Raw genomic sequence first — 15813 nt, 5'->3', positions numbered from 1 at the left:
CAGGAACCCATGAGGTCATTACCAGGAGAAGTGCTATATATCCTAAAACACAATAAAAACGTTTTAGTCAACTTTTTCACCCTTTGGCATTTTTTAAATGTAAAATAAAAAATCAAATGCGGACATGCTGTTACAGTAAACAGAGACGAGCTCTGCATACATGTATCTTCTAATTTGTTGTTGGATTTATTTTTGAATGATTTAACAGTCATGAGTCACCATGGTATCAGAAAACATTGTGTAACACTACAAATGCGTGTGACCTTTACTCTGCAAAGTTGGATCCATATGCTTCATTCAAAAGAAACTGGCCTCTGTGAAATGAATTGCAGTACAGCGACTTTACTTCTGTTTCCATCAGTGCACATTGATTGCTGCTGCACCACAAGTTGTCCCACAAGCACCGCCCAGCTCTGCACTGGTATCCTTACCGGCTGATTGTGATAGACTCTCGGCAGTGGCGGCCTCTTTCTCCTCCATACGGCAACACTATATTCTGGCTCATACAAGTTGTCCTGTATGTCCTATTCCAGCATTATAATAGAATCACTTTCTTCCAAAACTTCCTAAACATTGCCCTAAACTTAAAGACTGTTAAAATAACATAGCATTACTAATAAGTAACATTAATATTATTAAATGACTATTTCAGTTTGTTAACAGTAACTACGAACTGAAATGTAAATAACAATTTATCATTTATTATTCATGGTTAATATAAAGTGTCACATTGTCTCACATTATTTTTGGAAAGATAATGGACATCATTCAACCATTAATTAATTAAGTTTTTCTTTTTACAAGCAACCTGCAGGTGTGGATAAAACCATATGAAGCGTTCAGGACAGTGTGAATGTCAGGTATCACAAAACGACAGACAAGAACCCAATAGCACGACACAGAAAACAGTTCAGGTGTAGAAACCGGGTTTAATAACCAGCAGATGTCAAACCAGGTAGTAACCCGCGTGGCAAACAAATCCAGTGGGAGCAGGCAAAAGGGAAGGTCCAAAGTCCAAAAAGGCAGGTCAATACACGGATAATCAGGATCAGAATCGGAATGACAGGTTGCTGGATAGCAAGGGAAACACACTAGACAATCTGGCAGAGAACTGAGGGAAATGGGCCGGTACATATACACTGAGGGGCTGATTGCTGATGAGGAGCAGGTGAGTATGGAGGTGGGGCAGGCCAGGTGAAATGAAATCAGCAATTAGTGCAGAGCGGGGGGGAGTGGCAGATTCTGAAATGACATGAGAGTTAGTGTGGCAAAACAGGAGACAGACAAATGAAAAACTAAAGCCTGGCTGAAGTTGTGACAGAACCCCCCCTTCTAGGGACGGCTCCTGACGTCCCACCGGGCTGGTCAGGATGGTCCCTATGGAAAGCTGAGATGAGGTCAGGGTCCAAGATGTTACGAGCTGGAACCCATGAGCGCTCCTCAGGGCCATAACCCTCCCAATCGACCAGGTATTGAAAACCCCTTCCCCGCGGTCGTGACTTGATGAGACGATGGACAGAGTAAGCAGGACCCCCGTCAATGAGCCGGGGGGGTGGCGGGGGTCTGGAGGAGGGCTGGAGCTGGCTCTCCTTTACGGGTTTGATCTTGGAGACATGAAAGGTGGGATGAATTCTCATGGAGCGAGGAAGGCGGAGACGGACTGCAGCAGGGTTGATGACCTTAGTGATGGAGAACGGGCCCACAAACCTTGGGGCCAACTTCCTAGACTCTACCCGGAGTGGGAGGTCATGTGTGGACAGCCAAACCTTCTGACCAGGAGTGTAGCAGGGTGCAGGGATCCGACGGCGGTTGGCATTTCTCTGGTACCGGTTGGACGAACGCAGGAGAGCAGAACGGGCCCGCCACCAGGTGTGCCGACAGCGCTGGATGAGCGCCTGGACAGATGGGACCCTGGCCTCTCGCTCCTGGTCCGGGAACAGTGGAGGTTGATATCCCCGAGAGCACTGGAAAGGAGAAAGCCCTGTTGCTGAGCTTGGAAGCGTATTGTGAGCATACTCCACCCACAGAAGCTGTTTGGACCAGGAGGTCGGTGTCTGGGATGCAATGCAACGCAAGGCAGTCTCCATTTCCTGGTTCATCCGTTCCGTCTGTTCGTTGGATTGAGGATGGAACCCAGAGGATAGGCTGACCGTGGCCCCCAACAGCTGGCAAAACTCTGTCCAGAAACGAGAAGTGAACTGTGGCCCCCGGTCTGAGACAATATCACAGGGGAGGCCGTGCAGACGGAAAACATGATGTAACATAAGTTCAGCTGTTTCTTTGGCAGATGGTAATTTAGGCAACGGAACAAACTGAGCAGACTTAGAAAATCTGTCCACAATAGTCAGAATGGTGGTGTTACCCTCTGATGGAGGCAGTCCGGTGACAAAGTCAAGTGAGACATGGGACCATGGACGATGAGGAATAGGCAGTGGCTGAAGAAGACCAGAAGGGGCATGGCGAGCAGTCTTGTGCTGAGCACAAATCTGGCAAGCGGCGATAAACTCCTTGGTGTCCTCTTCAATGGAAGCCCACCAGAAACGTTGCTTTAGCAGAGCTAGGGTGCGCCTAACCCCTGGGTGACAGGCAAGGCGAGAAGAATGTCCCCACTGGAGGACCTGAGAGCGGAGACTCACAGGCACATACAGACGATCATCAGGGCAGGCACTGGGAGCCGGGTGGTCGGCCTGGGACTGTTTTACCTTGTCCACAATGTCCCAGGTAACTGCGCCGATGACCACCTTAGTGGGGAGGATACTCTCAGGCTGTGTGGGACAGTTGTCTGACTGGAACTGACGGGACAGGGCATCTGGTTTGACGTTCCTTGTACCTGGGCGATAAGACAGGGTAAAATCAAAACGATTAAAGAATAATGCCCATCTGGCCTGACGGGAGTTCAACCGTTTGGCTGACCGGATGTACTCCAGGTTTTTGTGGTCTGTCCACACCACAAACGGATGCTTTGCCCCCTCCAACCAGTGCCTCCACTCCTCGAGAGCCAGTTTGACAGCCAGTAACTCCCGGTTTCCGACGTCGTAATTCCTTTCTGCTGGGGACAACTTGCGGGAGAAAAAAAGCACATGGGTGTAACTTTTGGTCCTCAGCTGACCGCTGAGACAGGACTGCCCCCACCCCGGAGTCTGACGCATCCACTTCCACAACAAACTGGTGTTCAGGATCTGGAAAGATGAGAATGGGAGCAGAAGAGAACCGTGATTTTAACTCCTTGAACCTCCTTTCTGCAGCAGGGGACCATTGGAAGGCTATCTTCTGGGAGGTGAGGGCTGTCAGGGGAGCTGCCACAGAACTATAGTTGCGGATAAACCTACGATAGAAATTGGCAAACCCAAGGAACTGTTGAAGCTTCTTCCGAGTGGTGGGAACCGGCCAATCCGCCACTGCTTTAACCTTGGTGGGATCCATATGAATACGTCCAACTGAAATGATGTATCCCAGGAACGACACCTCAGTGGCATGGAACTCAGATTTCTCCACTTTCACAAACAGCTGGTTCTCTAGGAGTCTCTGGAGAACACTGCGGACATGCTGCACATGTTCCCGTTCAGTCTTTGAAAAGATGAGGATATCGTCAAGATATACAAACACAAACACATTGAGAAAATCCCGGAGCACATCGTTCACTAAGGCTTGGAATATTGCAGGAGCATTAGTGAGTCCGAAAGGCATAACCAGGTACTCATAGTGGCCTCTAGGGGTGTTGAACGCCGTCTTCCACTCATCCCCCTCCCGGATGCGAACAAGGTGATAGGCATTCCTGAGATCAAGCTTGGTAAACACAGAAGACCCTTGTAACAGTTCAAATGCAGAAGAGATGAGTGGGAGGGGGCACCGGTTTTTAATGGTGACATCATTCAGACCGCGGTAATCGATGCAGGGTCGGAGGGATTTGTCCTTCTTATCCACAAAGAAAAATCCGGCTCCAGCAGGGGATGAAGAGGGACGGATGATGCCTGCTGCCAGTGAGTTGTTAATGTAGTCGTCCATGGCCTTGGTTTCAGGGGCTGACAGAGAAAAGAGTCTCCCCCTTGGCGGTGATGAGCCAGGGAGGAGGTCAATGGCACAATCGTACGGGCGGTGTGGGGGAAGCGATGTGGCCCGTACTTTGTTGAACACCTCCCTTAAGTCATAGTACTCGGATGGGACACCTGAGAGATCTGGGAGCTCATTAGAGGAAGAGGTGTTGAAGGCAGGTAGCAAAGCAGATTCCAGACAGACCGCATGACAATGTTCACTCCATTGTAGAATGGAACCAGTCCCCCAGTCAATATGTGGATTATGTTTTATTAACCAAGGAAACCCCAGGATGATTGGGTGCTGAGGAGTATTTATCAGGTGAAAGGTAAGTGATTCAGTGTGGTTACCAGATATGCCCAGATGAAGAGGAACAGTGCGGTGGGTTACTGTGCGGAGGAGGCGCCCATCCAGAGCAGTCGCCTTGATAGGCTCGACCAAGGGTTCCTGGTTAATACCCAGTTGCATGGCAAGACCACGATCCAGAAGGTTGGCATCGGCCCCGGAGTCAATGAGGACAGAGACAGCGTGTGATTGTCCATTACAGTTGAGCTGGGCGTGAAGTAGTGGACGAGAGGGCATTTCAGAGTTCATGATATGGCTCACCAGCGCCCTCTGGATTCCTGGTGAGCCCTGTCTTTTACTGGACAGGAAGACACATCATGACCTCCCTGCCCACAGTACATGCAGCAGTTCTCCCTTTGGCGCCGCTGTCGTTCAGCCGCTGACAGCCTGGTCCGGCCAAGTTGCATGGGTTCAACCGGGTCTCCAGAGGCACCGGTGGGAGGAGAAAACATTGAAGTGGGAGGTGACGATGGAGGACGTGGAAGGCTCCGGGGAGTACTGATCAGCGCTCTCTCTCGTCTCCTTTCTTGGAGACGCCCGTCAATGCGGATGGCCGTGGCGACGAGCGTGTCCAAATCAGTCGGGGGATCCCGAGCCGCCAGCTCATCCTTGATGCCATCAGAAAGGCCGTTGTAGAAAGCGTCAGTCAGGAAGCGTTCCAGTCACTCTCCGCAGCAAGTGTCCGGAACTCAATGGAATAATCAGTCACTCTCCGGTTCCCCTGAACCAGGTTTAACAGTCCACGAGCAGCCTCTCGACCAGGGGTAGCATGATCGAACACCTTCCGAAGACCCTCAGAGAAGGCAGTCACAGAAGAACAGAAAGCCGACTGCTTCTCCCACTCAGCGGTGCCCCAGTCCCGAGCCCGCCCAGTAAGCTGGGTGATCATGAAAGCCACTCTTGACCTCTCAGTGGGATATGTGAGAGGCTGAAGTTCAAAAGTCAATTTGCACAAAGTCAGAAAAGAGCGGCAGGTACCTGGAGCTCCAGAAAAGCGCTCCAGAGCACTTAAGCGGGGTTCTGGACCCAGAACAGTGGGAACAGAAGGACTGGTGGGTGGTGAAACCGCTGGCGTTTGTCTGGGCTGTATGAGCTGCTGAAGCTGATTGCTCAGAGCCTCCAAATGTTGGTTGTGGCGTGCAGAAGTCTCCTGGAGAGCCGTCGCCATAGCGGTGAATTGCTTCTCATGATGGTGTAGGGCGGCAGCTTGTGTTGCCATTTCCTGCCTTATTTTCTCCATGTCGGCTGGGTTCATTTTTGGCCAGATTGTACTGTCAGGTATCACAAAACGACAGACAAGAACCCAATAGCACGACACAGAAAACAGTTCAGGTGTAGAAACCGGGTTTAATAACCAGCAGATGTCAAACCAGGTAGTAACCCGCGTGGCAAACAAATCCAGTGGGAGCAGGCAAAAGGGAAGGTCCAAAGTCCAAAAAGGCAGGAGATTTAAAAACAAGAACGTTCATTGAAACATTAAAAACACTAAGAAGCAATGTAAGAAATAAGATACAGTAGTAAAATGCAGAAATGCAGGCAATTGATTAATATCCTTGAATTAAAGGCAGCAGCAAACAGAAAAGTCTTCAGTCTTGATTTAAAGGAGCTGATGGTCTCAGCAGACCTGCAGCTTTCTGGGACTTTGTTCCAGATAACTGGAACAGAACTGAACACTGCTTTATCATGGTTAGTTCTGACTCCTAAGGGGTCAGGATGGTTCATAAGGTAGCAGCAGATCGGAGATGTATTTTGGCCCTAAACCATTCAGTGCTTTGTAAACCAAGAGTAGGATTTTAAAGTCAATTCTTTGTTGGACAGGAAGCCAGTGCAAAGACCTCAGAACTGGAGTGATGTGATCCACTTTCTTGGTCTTAGTGAGGACTCGAGCTGCAGCGTTCTGAATCAGCTGCAGCTTTCTGATTGACTTTCTACAGAGACCTGTAAACACATTGTTACAGTAGCCGAGTCTACTGAAGATGAATGCATGGACAAGTTTTTCCAGATCCTGTTGAGACATAAGTCCTCTAATCCTTGATAGGTTCTCCAGGTGATAGTAGGCTGATTTTGTAATTGTTATGTGGTGGAGTAGGTGGACCCAAATGCACGCTCACACAGCAGGTTTAAATCCAGCCAAGGATTTTATTTAAAAAAAAAAAAACAAGTTCGAAACAGAAAAACACAAACAAAAACTATAGCACCGTGTCCAGCGAACCGAAGTCGGGAGGGAAACTCCACCGAAACCACATCTGGAAACAGTCCGGACAGGGGAACAAACAGGACCTCGATCGGTGCGCTCCGTGGTACCACCCGGATCGGCCTCTTCGCGCTGGTGAATTCCCGAGGATCGACTCAGCGCGGCAGGAGAGCAGAACAACAGTCAAAAAGGGTTAGAGGCGATCTTCCTCCTAAAAACAGACAATCTGGACTCACGTGGCACAAAAATCCAGACAGGTAACCGGACGGACTGACGGCGTGTCGGAGGAAAGCTGAGGTATTTAAGTCAGCTGGAGCTGATCATCCAAATTACCCACAGCTGAGCCCAAGGAGAAGGGCGTGGTCGAGGGCGGAACCCGGGGGATGAAAACTGTAGGCTGACAAAAACAAAACATAAGCACATGGCCCTCAAAAACAAACCAGACAGGGGAAGAACAGAGGAGCACCCACTGGGAGCATACAGGAAAACCTAACAGTAATTGTCTTGATATGGCTGTTCAGGTTGAGGTCTGAATCCATAACTACACCTAGATTTCTGGCTTGGTTTGAGGTTTTTAATATCAGTGATTGATGAGCGCTGACTTTCAATCGTTCGTCCTTGGTACCAAAAACAATTACTTCTGTTTTATCTTTGTTTAATTGATGAAAATTCTGGCACATCCAGTTGTTGATTTGTTTAATGCATTTACCCAGCCCTTGTATGGGATTGTAGTCCCCTGGTGATATAGTTGTGTAGATTTGTGTGTTGTCTGCATAATCATGACAACACACTTTGTTGTTTTCCATAATCTGAGCTAGTGGAAGCATGTAGATGTTGAACAAAAGAGGCCCCAGTATTGAACCTTGGGGAACACCACATGTCATTTTGGTCAGCTCGCATGTGTAATTAGCTACAGACACAAAGTATTCTTGGTCCTTCAAGTAGGATTCAAACCAGTTAAGTGCTGTACCAGAGAGTCCCACCCAGATTTTTAGTCTTTCTAGTAGTATGTCATGGTCGACCGTGTCGAATACACCACTGAGATCTAGTAATACTAAGACTGAAATTCTGCCATTGTCTGTGTTTAAGTGGATGTCGTTGAAAACCTTAACAAGAGCAGTTGATCTGAATCACACTTAGTCTCAAATGTTTTCTGCCACATTTTGTCAAATCAGTACAAATTATAATTTTTTTCAATCTCAGGAGCCTCATAGTTTTTGTCAGTGTGCGGGCATTTTTTCCTAGCATATAGGACTGACAGACTGAATGTTGGCTGAACGCACTGCTTCTTGAAAATCCTGGACACAACCCCTATTACATTTGCAAACACCACTATTCCCTGCACTACAATTACATTAATACCTGCAATAACACTAATATAAGTTAGGCTTTATACTGATTAACCACTTTTTGATTTGATTTACTTATTGTTAGATAATCCTACCTACAATTTATAAGAGTTAACTGATTCTAGTTGCTTCATTGAAACTATTGCTGTGCTTTAATTCTTTAATTTAGGTTTTGAGGCGTATGCGCGGGTGTACATCGTCTCTTATTATGTACATCCTCTCATGTCTCGACACTTTTTGGCTGACTGATTATTGTGTGTGTGAGTGTGGATGTAAGTCCCTGTGGCTTGGTCACTGGGCAGAGTAATCAGCTATGTGTTTTGTCTCCTTAGTGGACTCATGTTGTCACTAAGTACAGCTGACATACAGATTGGCTGACCTCATCAAGGAGCCCAGGAGGCAGGACGAAAAGAATGAAAGCAAAGAGAATCAGGACAGGACATTTTTGGCACATCTTCCTGCAATTTTCCTTCACTTATTTTATCATTCAATTTACTACTTTCTTAACACCTTTTCAACACAGACACATCCTTCCTATTATTTCTCATATGGCTTTTACCTTTTACTTTTCTTTCTAACCTCTTCCCATCTTTAGCCTTTGTCTTTTCCATTCTCTCCTGCTCTCTGTTATGAAATCAAGTCAAGACTGTGTTTTTAAAAAGATATTTAGGAGATTACACTTACTGTAGCAGAACAAAAATACATGGAGTAGCCCTTTTCCCACCTGACAGGAAAAGAAGGTGGGGAAGGAGAGGCTATAAATTAGACACCTGTGAGCTGGGGGAAAGTCTAATCAACAAACCAAAGCTGCATGGAGGAGAACAAAGAGAGGAGTGAGAGTGACTAATGGAGCTACTGAAAGTAGTATTCAGTTTCTGGACCTGTTACGCTCAAACTAAGAAACAGTCGAAGTGGACTAAACTAAATCGGAGCAGCAAATATCCATGAACCAGCTGGCTACACAGAGCTTTCTTGGAAGACAAGGCCTTACTGGAGTTGTGCTGATCCCGGGAGCAGGTGGTGGAAAAGGAATCGTGTTCCGCTACAGCTTGGACCAGCTTGGGCCTCCTTAACTTCAGGGATTCCTCAAGACAAGTCTCTTTACATGATACTCTCCAGGCTTCTCCTGCTTTTCTCCCTAAAACACCGACATACCTTGAAATAAACTGAACGGGACTGAAATGAACTGCCTTTCTCCATACATAAAACAGTGACCTGCCATATATCCCTTTAGTTTTGGAACGGACCCACAACCCCACACACACGCATGCCACTCACACTTTATCACATTAACACAAACCTGGAGTCCTCATTTCATTTTAGATTACCCAATGGACATTTGATCTGGACTCGGTCATGTGGTTTATTTGATTTAATATACTTTTTTTGTGTTTAATTCTGTGTTTAAAAAGAAACTATCCTTTTTGATTTGATTTTTGATATTTGCATAAAATACAACTGACTTCATTGAAACACCTTAATTGTTTGAGTTTTGCTTATGTTGCATTTTGTAGCCAGGTTACCAGGCTAGTCGGGTTAGCTCTATCTCCAACTGTTCAAAGCGATGTTTTTTACTTAAATTGACAGGGTAGAATTTCTATTGTTCTCCCATCTGGAGCCCAACGTGTGCTTTGAACAATTGTGAACAAAACTTACGCTACAATCAGTCATGCCAACCACTATATTAAGAAGCTCCCCACTTGCAGGTGAAATGAAGAGCTGAAGACACTGATGAGTCACTGAGGTAAAACAATCCTGTCTGTGGCTTTTGACAAGGCAAGTTAACAGTAACTGCAGCTTTGATTGGGCTTTCAAATTCAGGGCAAATCAATCTGTATTACCCTGAAGAGTGTTGTGAATGTCAAGGTCTCCTGGGGATGATTTGTTATGTTTGTGGTGACTACTTGATCTTTCCTCTAGTCAGGCAAAAAATTCCACTTGTAAATAAGAAATATCAAAACTGACCCCTTCCCCTCCATTATACCAAACCCATCTTGTCTCTCGTCATCTCATCACTACTTTCGGCTCTCTGTGCATCTGGATTTAGTGCATCTATGGAAGACTTCTCGCAGGTGAGATGTGGGAATAGATTAAAGAGCCAGTGGAAAGCATTTCCCGGGATATATTAGCATAAATGGAATAAATATATTCATAACTATGTAACAATAAGTGTGAAACTGTGAAAATGTGTTTTCTTTATCTTAGAATGAGCCCTACATATCTACATACGTAGAGGGTCCTCTTCATGGGCTGTGTTGCGCTGCCATGTTTTCTACAGTATTGGCTGTAGAGAGGACCTTGTACATTTTTACATTACCTGAAAGCCACTGTAGTTCTCCGACATGCTTGTAAAAACTGTAACAAGAGGTGAACGGCGTTACCACATTCCTGCACTCTACTCTCTGCTGTCTTGGAAAGGGATGGGTGAGCGGGTGAGTAGTCAGTTGGATGCAATATGAACAAGTGGTTCATCACTTTGCTCTTATGTAATCAACATTAGCTTGTAAATATTTGTTTTTCTGCTTGTTGCAAAATTTGAGGTCAGGCTCCAAAGAAAAATGACAACATTTGTAGTTTCAAGAAATGTCCAATATATTTACATTCAAATGATGTCGAGAAAAAAAAAAGGAGGAAGATGTGTGACATTATAATATAGCAACAAAGTCTGCATTGCACGGAGGTCGATGTGGATGATTAGCGGCGGTTCCTTTTAGCCATGATTGCTTTTCTCTAACCTTAGTAACCATAGCAACAAAGATCCTGTACCTTAACAAAGCAGTAATCTTAACAAAAACCTTTCCCTAAACCTAACCATAGTTCTGGTCATGTCATTTATTTTTCCAACAGTGATTTGTCAGGGTTTTGGAAGGTATTTATAAACGATGCGATTGATAATGGCGTCAGATCAGAAAATGCTTTTTGTACATATTTCATATTCCAAAGGCATTCCTACTGAACCTGATTGTATTATTGATTTGTTTTACAAAATACATAAAAACAGCTTTACATACACCATTCATATAAATATGTGTACAGTTTGTTGCCTTTAAAAGACAAGACCTTTTTTCTCTGAACAAATTTGAGTCATCTTCCTTTATTTACGCAACTTTTCAAAATTAACAAATCAAAATCAATTTTTCAAAAGAACACTGGTACTGTGTATATGAAGACATAAGTGTCCCATCTGAAGAGCTCAGGATGTGCACGGGGTGATGGGGAACACATAGGCAGTGATGATGAATTGTTACAGAGTGAGTGACTGTATATTGTTGTCTCTTTGGAGTGTAGACACAAAGGGTCCTAGTGTAATACAATAGTGTGTGTATGTGTCTGCATTGGATTTCATGTTATTGGCATATTGGCGTTTCGAGTTTCTCAGTGTTTGTGCATTCAAGCAGGCAGGCACTGTCCCCCAGTCTGTGTGTGTGTGTGTGTGTGTGTGTGTGTGTGTGTGTGTGTGTGTGTGTGTGTGTGTGTGTGTGTGCGCGCGCGCGCGCGCGCGTCCAGGTGTGTGTAAGCGCTTGTGTGAGCACACGTCCGCCTCCTCGAGGGAGATAAGGTAGCGCCAGCCTGCCAGCATTCACTGGCAACAAAAGGAGAATTTCATGTTCTGCTGCATGCCCTCTCCTGTTTTTGTCCGTTGAGTTAACTCTTAAAAGGAAAGGAAATGAATTCTGGACACATCCACAGACGATGGAAAGATAAACACAGCCATGTAATTACAAAATGTAACCACTGATTCTTTGTCATGTTTAAACACACAGGGTATTGAGATGAAAGGAAAATCACCTTCTGTCCTGCCCCGGACTCTCCTGTTTGTGGCATCCTTCATCGGTTTGGTCTCAATAAGCAAATTCAAGCTGAACTGCAGGTAGTGAGACACTCTGACTTGGTGATAAAAACACTATATTTGGTTGTGATACAAAGCCACTTTGAATGAATCAACACTTTCTTAACATACATAAAGCCATTCAAGAAATAAATTAAACTTATAAAGAATAACAAAATGCCGAAGTAAATGCCCAACAGAATATGTGACTCAGGATTGGGACTGAAAGTGGTAACAGCAGTGTTCCAGCAACATCCATTGCCCAAGCGAATTGCAAAAAATGACCTTATACTTACGCTATTTGGATGACATCTTTGGGCTGCATCTTTTGGCGCGCCTGCTACTTTGGGCCGCCACCTGCCAGTGTCAGACCAACCACCATCCACACCCTCAGATTCGGCCATATTCAAACCCACACGCACTCCTTGCTCAAGCACACTGGAAGCTACAGGCAAAATCCAGCAACACGTGTCAATTTCCGCTAATTACTTTTTTTTACTCTTTTTTTAAGGAAAGATTGTGAAATACTTAGTTAGGTTTAGGCAACAAAACTAATTAGTTAGGTTGAGGAAAAGATCATTGTTTGGGTTAAAATGACTACGGAAGTGTCATTACTGAAGTACCCAAGTTGCGTGACAAATTGATCAATGATGACTTCTTGTTTCACTGGGGGAAAAAACAGCGGTCTTCTGGCTGAAAGATCGCTGTCTGTTGTGTAAACTAACAGACTTTGTGTAAGCAAGTAATTTGGTGTTTTTAAAGTCATTTTAATAAGATAAGACAGATGTACATGGTTGCACCTTCCTGTTTATTAGAAATCTGATGCCTAATTAGGCAGGAGTCACACATGCATGTTAATTAATCGAATTTTAATCGCGATCACGATTTTGGCTGCCACAATTAAATGAGCATGATCGTCAGCGATATTGACGTTTAAAATGTGTGCTCTGCTACATATCAAATCAAGCGCTTCCTCAACTAACAGTCAGCCAACCACCAGGGGGAGAACGAGATGGGAGGTGTCATACTCTTCTCAAGGTATTAGTAGAAGAGTAGAAATACAGACAAAAGAACAGAGAGGAGACGGTCACGGGTGTCGTGTGAAAGGTAAATCAAATGTCAGGAGCAGAAGGCGAGGAGCTAGTCCCTCGAAAAGGATCATCATCCGTTGTCTGGAAGTTTTTTGGATTTAGGGCAAGTGATGTTAACCAAGAACAACTCATATGCACAGAGTGCGTGAGAGTTGCGTCTGCGTCGCATAGCAATACAACTAACTTGTTCAACCACCTGAAAAATCACCACAAAACCACAGTACGACAAATGCATTAAGGCCAAAGCTAACGTTACCTCACTGAATCTCCGTCCATGTCCAACGTCAACCCAGAAAACCATAACAGCGACCCTGCATAGCGCAACAGCGTATCCATCCACCTCCCAAAGACACACTGAAATAACGGATGCAATCGTATTTCATTTGGCCAAAGACATGTGTCACGATAAATACTGTGAGCAATGAAGGCTTCAGAAAAATGGTCAAGACACTAGACAAGAGATACGTGATCCCCTCGCGCAATTATTCCTCCAAACAGGCATTACCTGCATCGTATGAAAAACGTCAGGGGGAATAAGTTTTATTTTGATGCAAAGATTTGTACATTAGCCAGAATGTAGCACAACAATGGAAGTGGAAGCAGTGTTCTTGTTCATTTAAACGTGAAAGTGCAATAAAAAGATGTTGTCCCTAAAATTATGATAATGAATAACCGTGATAAATAATCGTGATTATGACTTTGGCCATAATCGTGCAGCCCTAAATGCAGGTGTACATCTATGTGTTTCATTCCTTGTTTAACGCTTGGAACACTAACCTGGATGTGTGTGTGTTTACTTATGGATTTAAAGATCGGGATATTTTAGTGTCTATTATCACGCTGCAGCGCACATCTGGTCTGCTTTCTCTGTCGGTCTAACCTCCTCCAACTACACAAACACACATAGACACAAGCACAGACCCGCGATGCGTCAGCGTGCAGGTGAAGTGAAGATTACTCGAGTTGACGCCAACTTTGCTCGTTAAGTGGAATAAAATATTTGGGAGTAAAAAGCCAATGCTTTATCAATGTTCAACAACCATGGACATGTAAACGAAAGTGAAACCTAATTCAATCTGCTCTGTCTGCAGCCACCGCCGCTATGTTTACATAAGCACAATATGCCAAAAGCGTGTACATAGTTCAAATGATGTTAGTTGTCTTCAGAAATATTTTGTTCATGTGTTTATTCATTTAAATTTGATGAAAAGACATTTTTAGATTTTTTTTTTATAAATGGCACAATTTCGATACTTTTATCAATTGTTATGATTTTAGAGATCTCAAATATTTGAGGATACTTCAGAATAAATAAATGAAATAATTAGGAAAAAAAAGTAATAATAGAAATAAAGAAATTACATTACAATAAGCAAATATACCAATCTAGGCACCATTAGTCAATTTCTATTGCAGAGTTCAAAACCAATCTGGTTTACAATGGTTAGATTAATGTAAAAAGTATGTAGTTCTCACCATTATCAGAGCAAAATATGGCATTGGCAAATACCTGCGAGACTATTTGGTAACTTTTAGGTATAACAGTTACCATAGTTACATACAGACTTTAGTCTTTGACAAGGCTTGACCTTTTAGTGAGTATGTGTGCAGAAGCTAATGGGTTTGCCACTGAAGACGTGCTGGGCAGTGGAACAAACAGGTAGGTGTTAACCTCAGTTCCTAATGTTACCAAGGACATGGCATGTAGCAAGGTCTCAACTGTTTCCTTGACGACTGCTAACAGTCAGTCATTCAACCGTGAAACAGGCTTGTATTAAAAGGAAGGCCTGATCATTTGAGGCTTTCTAAGAGTAGACTACTGGTCCACTTGTCAATTACATGATGAATTTGTGGGGAGCGATTACAATGTCTATTAAAGTGTAAAAGAAAAAACTGTTTTTAAATCTTCTCACTAGGCACCATTACTGTAGCACCTGGATTTAAAAACATTTGATCAAACCTCCTTTCCACTTTCAACTGTTCTTTGTGTTGGGACTTCACCCTGTGGCTGAAACAAAGAAAGAGGCCTGCATGTAAAATGGAAAGCCTGAACTGGGTTAAACCGCACCAACATCAGGCGTCAAAATCTCACCTGAGTGTGAAACACTGGTGCCTCATTGAACGAGAGCAACAGGACCCCAAGGAGCTCCTGTGACACAGCCATGTTTGTTGATTTATATAATTGGTTTCAATAAGTATTGTTAAGTCAATAAACTCTTTAAATTTAAAGAGCAGTTTCTGTGATTATTTTGTGCATGTGTTGTAATAATAGCTGGTTGTTCTAGTGCTTGGATGCAACCCTTTACTGTTTACTTTAAATGTGGAATAGTACTTTGACTATTGACATTTTGAGTGAACAGGGTGGTGCCCCTTTAACATATGTTAATAATACAATAATCAATAATTTAATTTTTATTTCTCATACCAAATCACAACATCTGTCCAATGGCTGACTTCCATCCAGTTTAAAGCACATTGTAACAACATCGTAAAAAAGTATGAAAGCATTAAAGTAGAACCATCACAACATATATCTTGTTTGCTTTTTATAACCATTAAACATATATATTGTTTTATTTTTTGATAGATGTGATTAACCATATAAACTGCATATACGCCTTATATAAAATAGTCATTTAAAACTTTCCTTCTTTCCTCTTCAGAACAGGATCAAACCAGTTACAACCAGTTACATTCTGTGTCTGACTTAGAAGCAGGAGGACTTATGTTTGAGTGACGCATGAACCTGAAGGAGGTTCCAGCTTTTTAGCAGCATAAAAAGGAGCAGAGAATCTGTGAGTTTAGGCTTTTTTCCCCCCAACTAGACTTAGGGGTCTTACCCCCTCAGAAAAGAGGACAAGAAGACCCTTTTTGCTGTATTATCCACTGAGAAGTGTGGACCAGAAGACCTCTCTGCTATCAGAGGACAGCAAGAAAAAAAGGAAAAACTCACAGACAGAGCAGACGGAGAAG

Source organism: Cebidichthys violaceus, unplaced genomic scaffold (genome assembly GCF_023349555.1).
Source record: "Cebidichthys violaceus isolate CVI_PGR_0920_01 unplaced genomic scaffold, fCebVio1.0.p SCAF_6, whole genome shotgun sequence".
NCBI lineage: Eukaryota > Metazoa > Chordata > Actinopteri > Perciformes > Stichaeidae > Cebidichthys > Cebidichthys violaceus.
The sequence above is the reverse complement of the archived record's forward strand: the minus strand, read 5'-3'. Positions refer to the sequence as shown.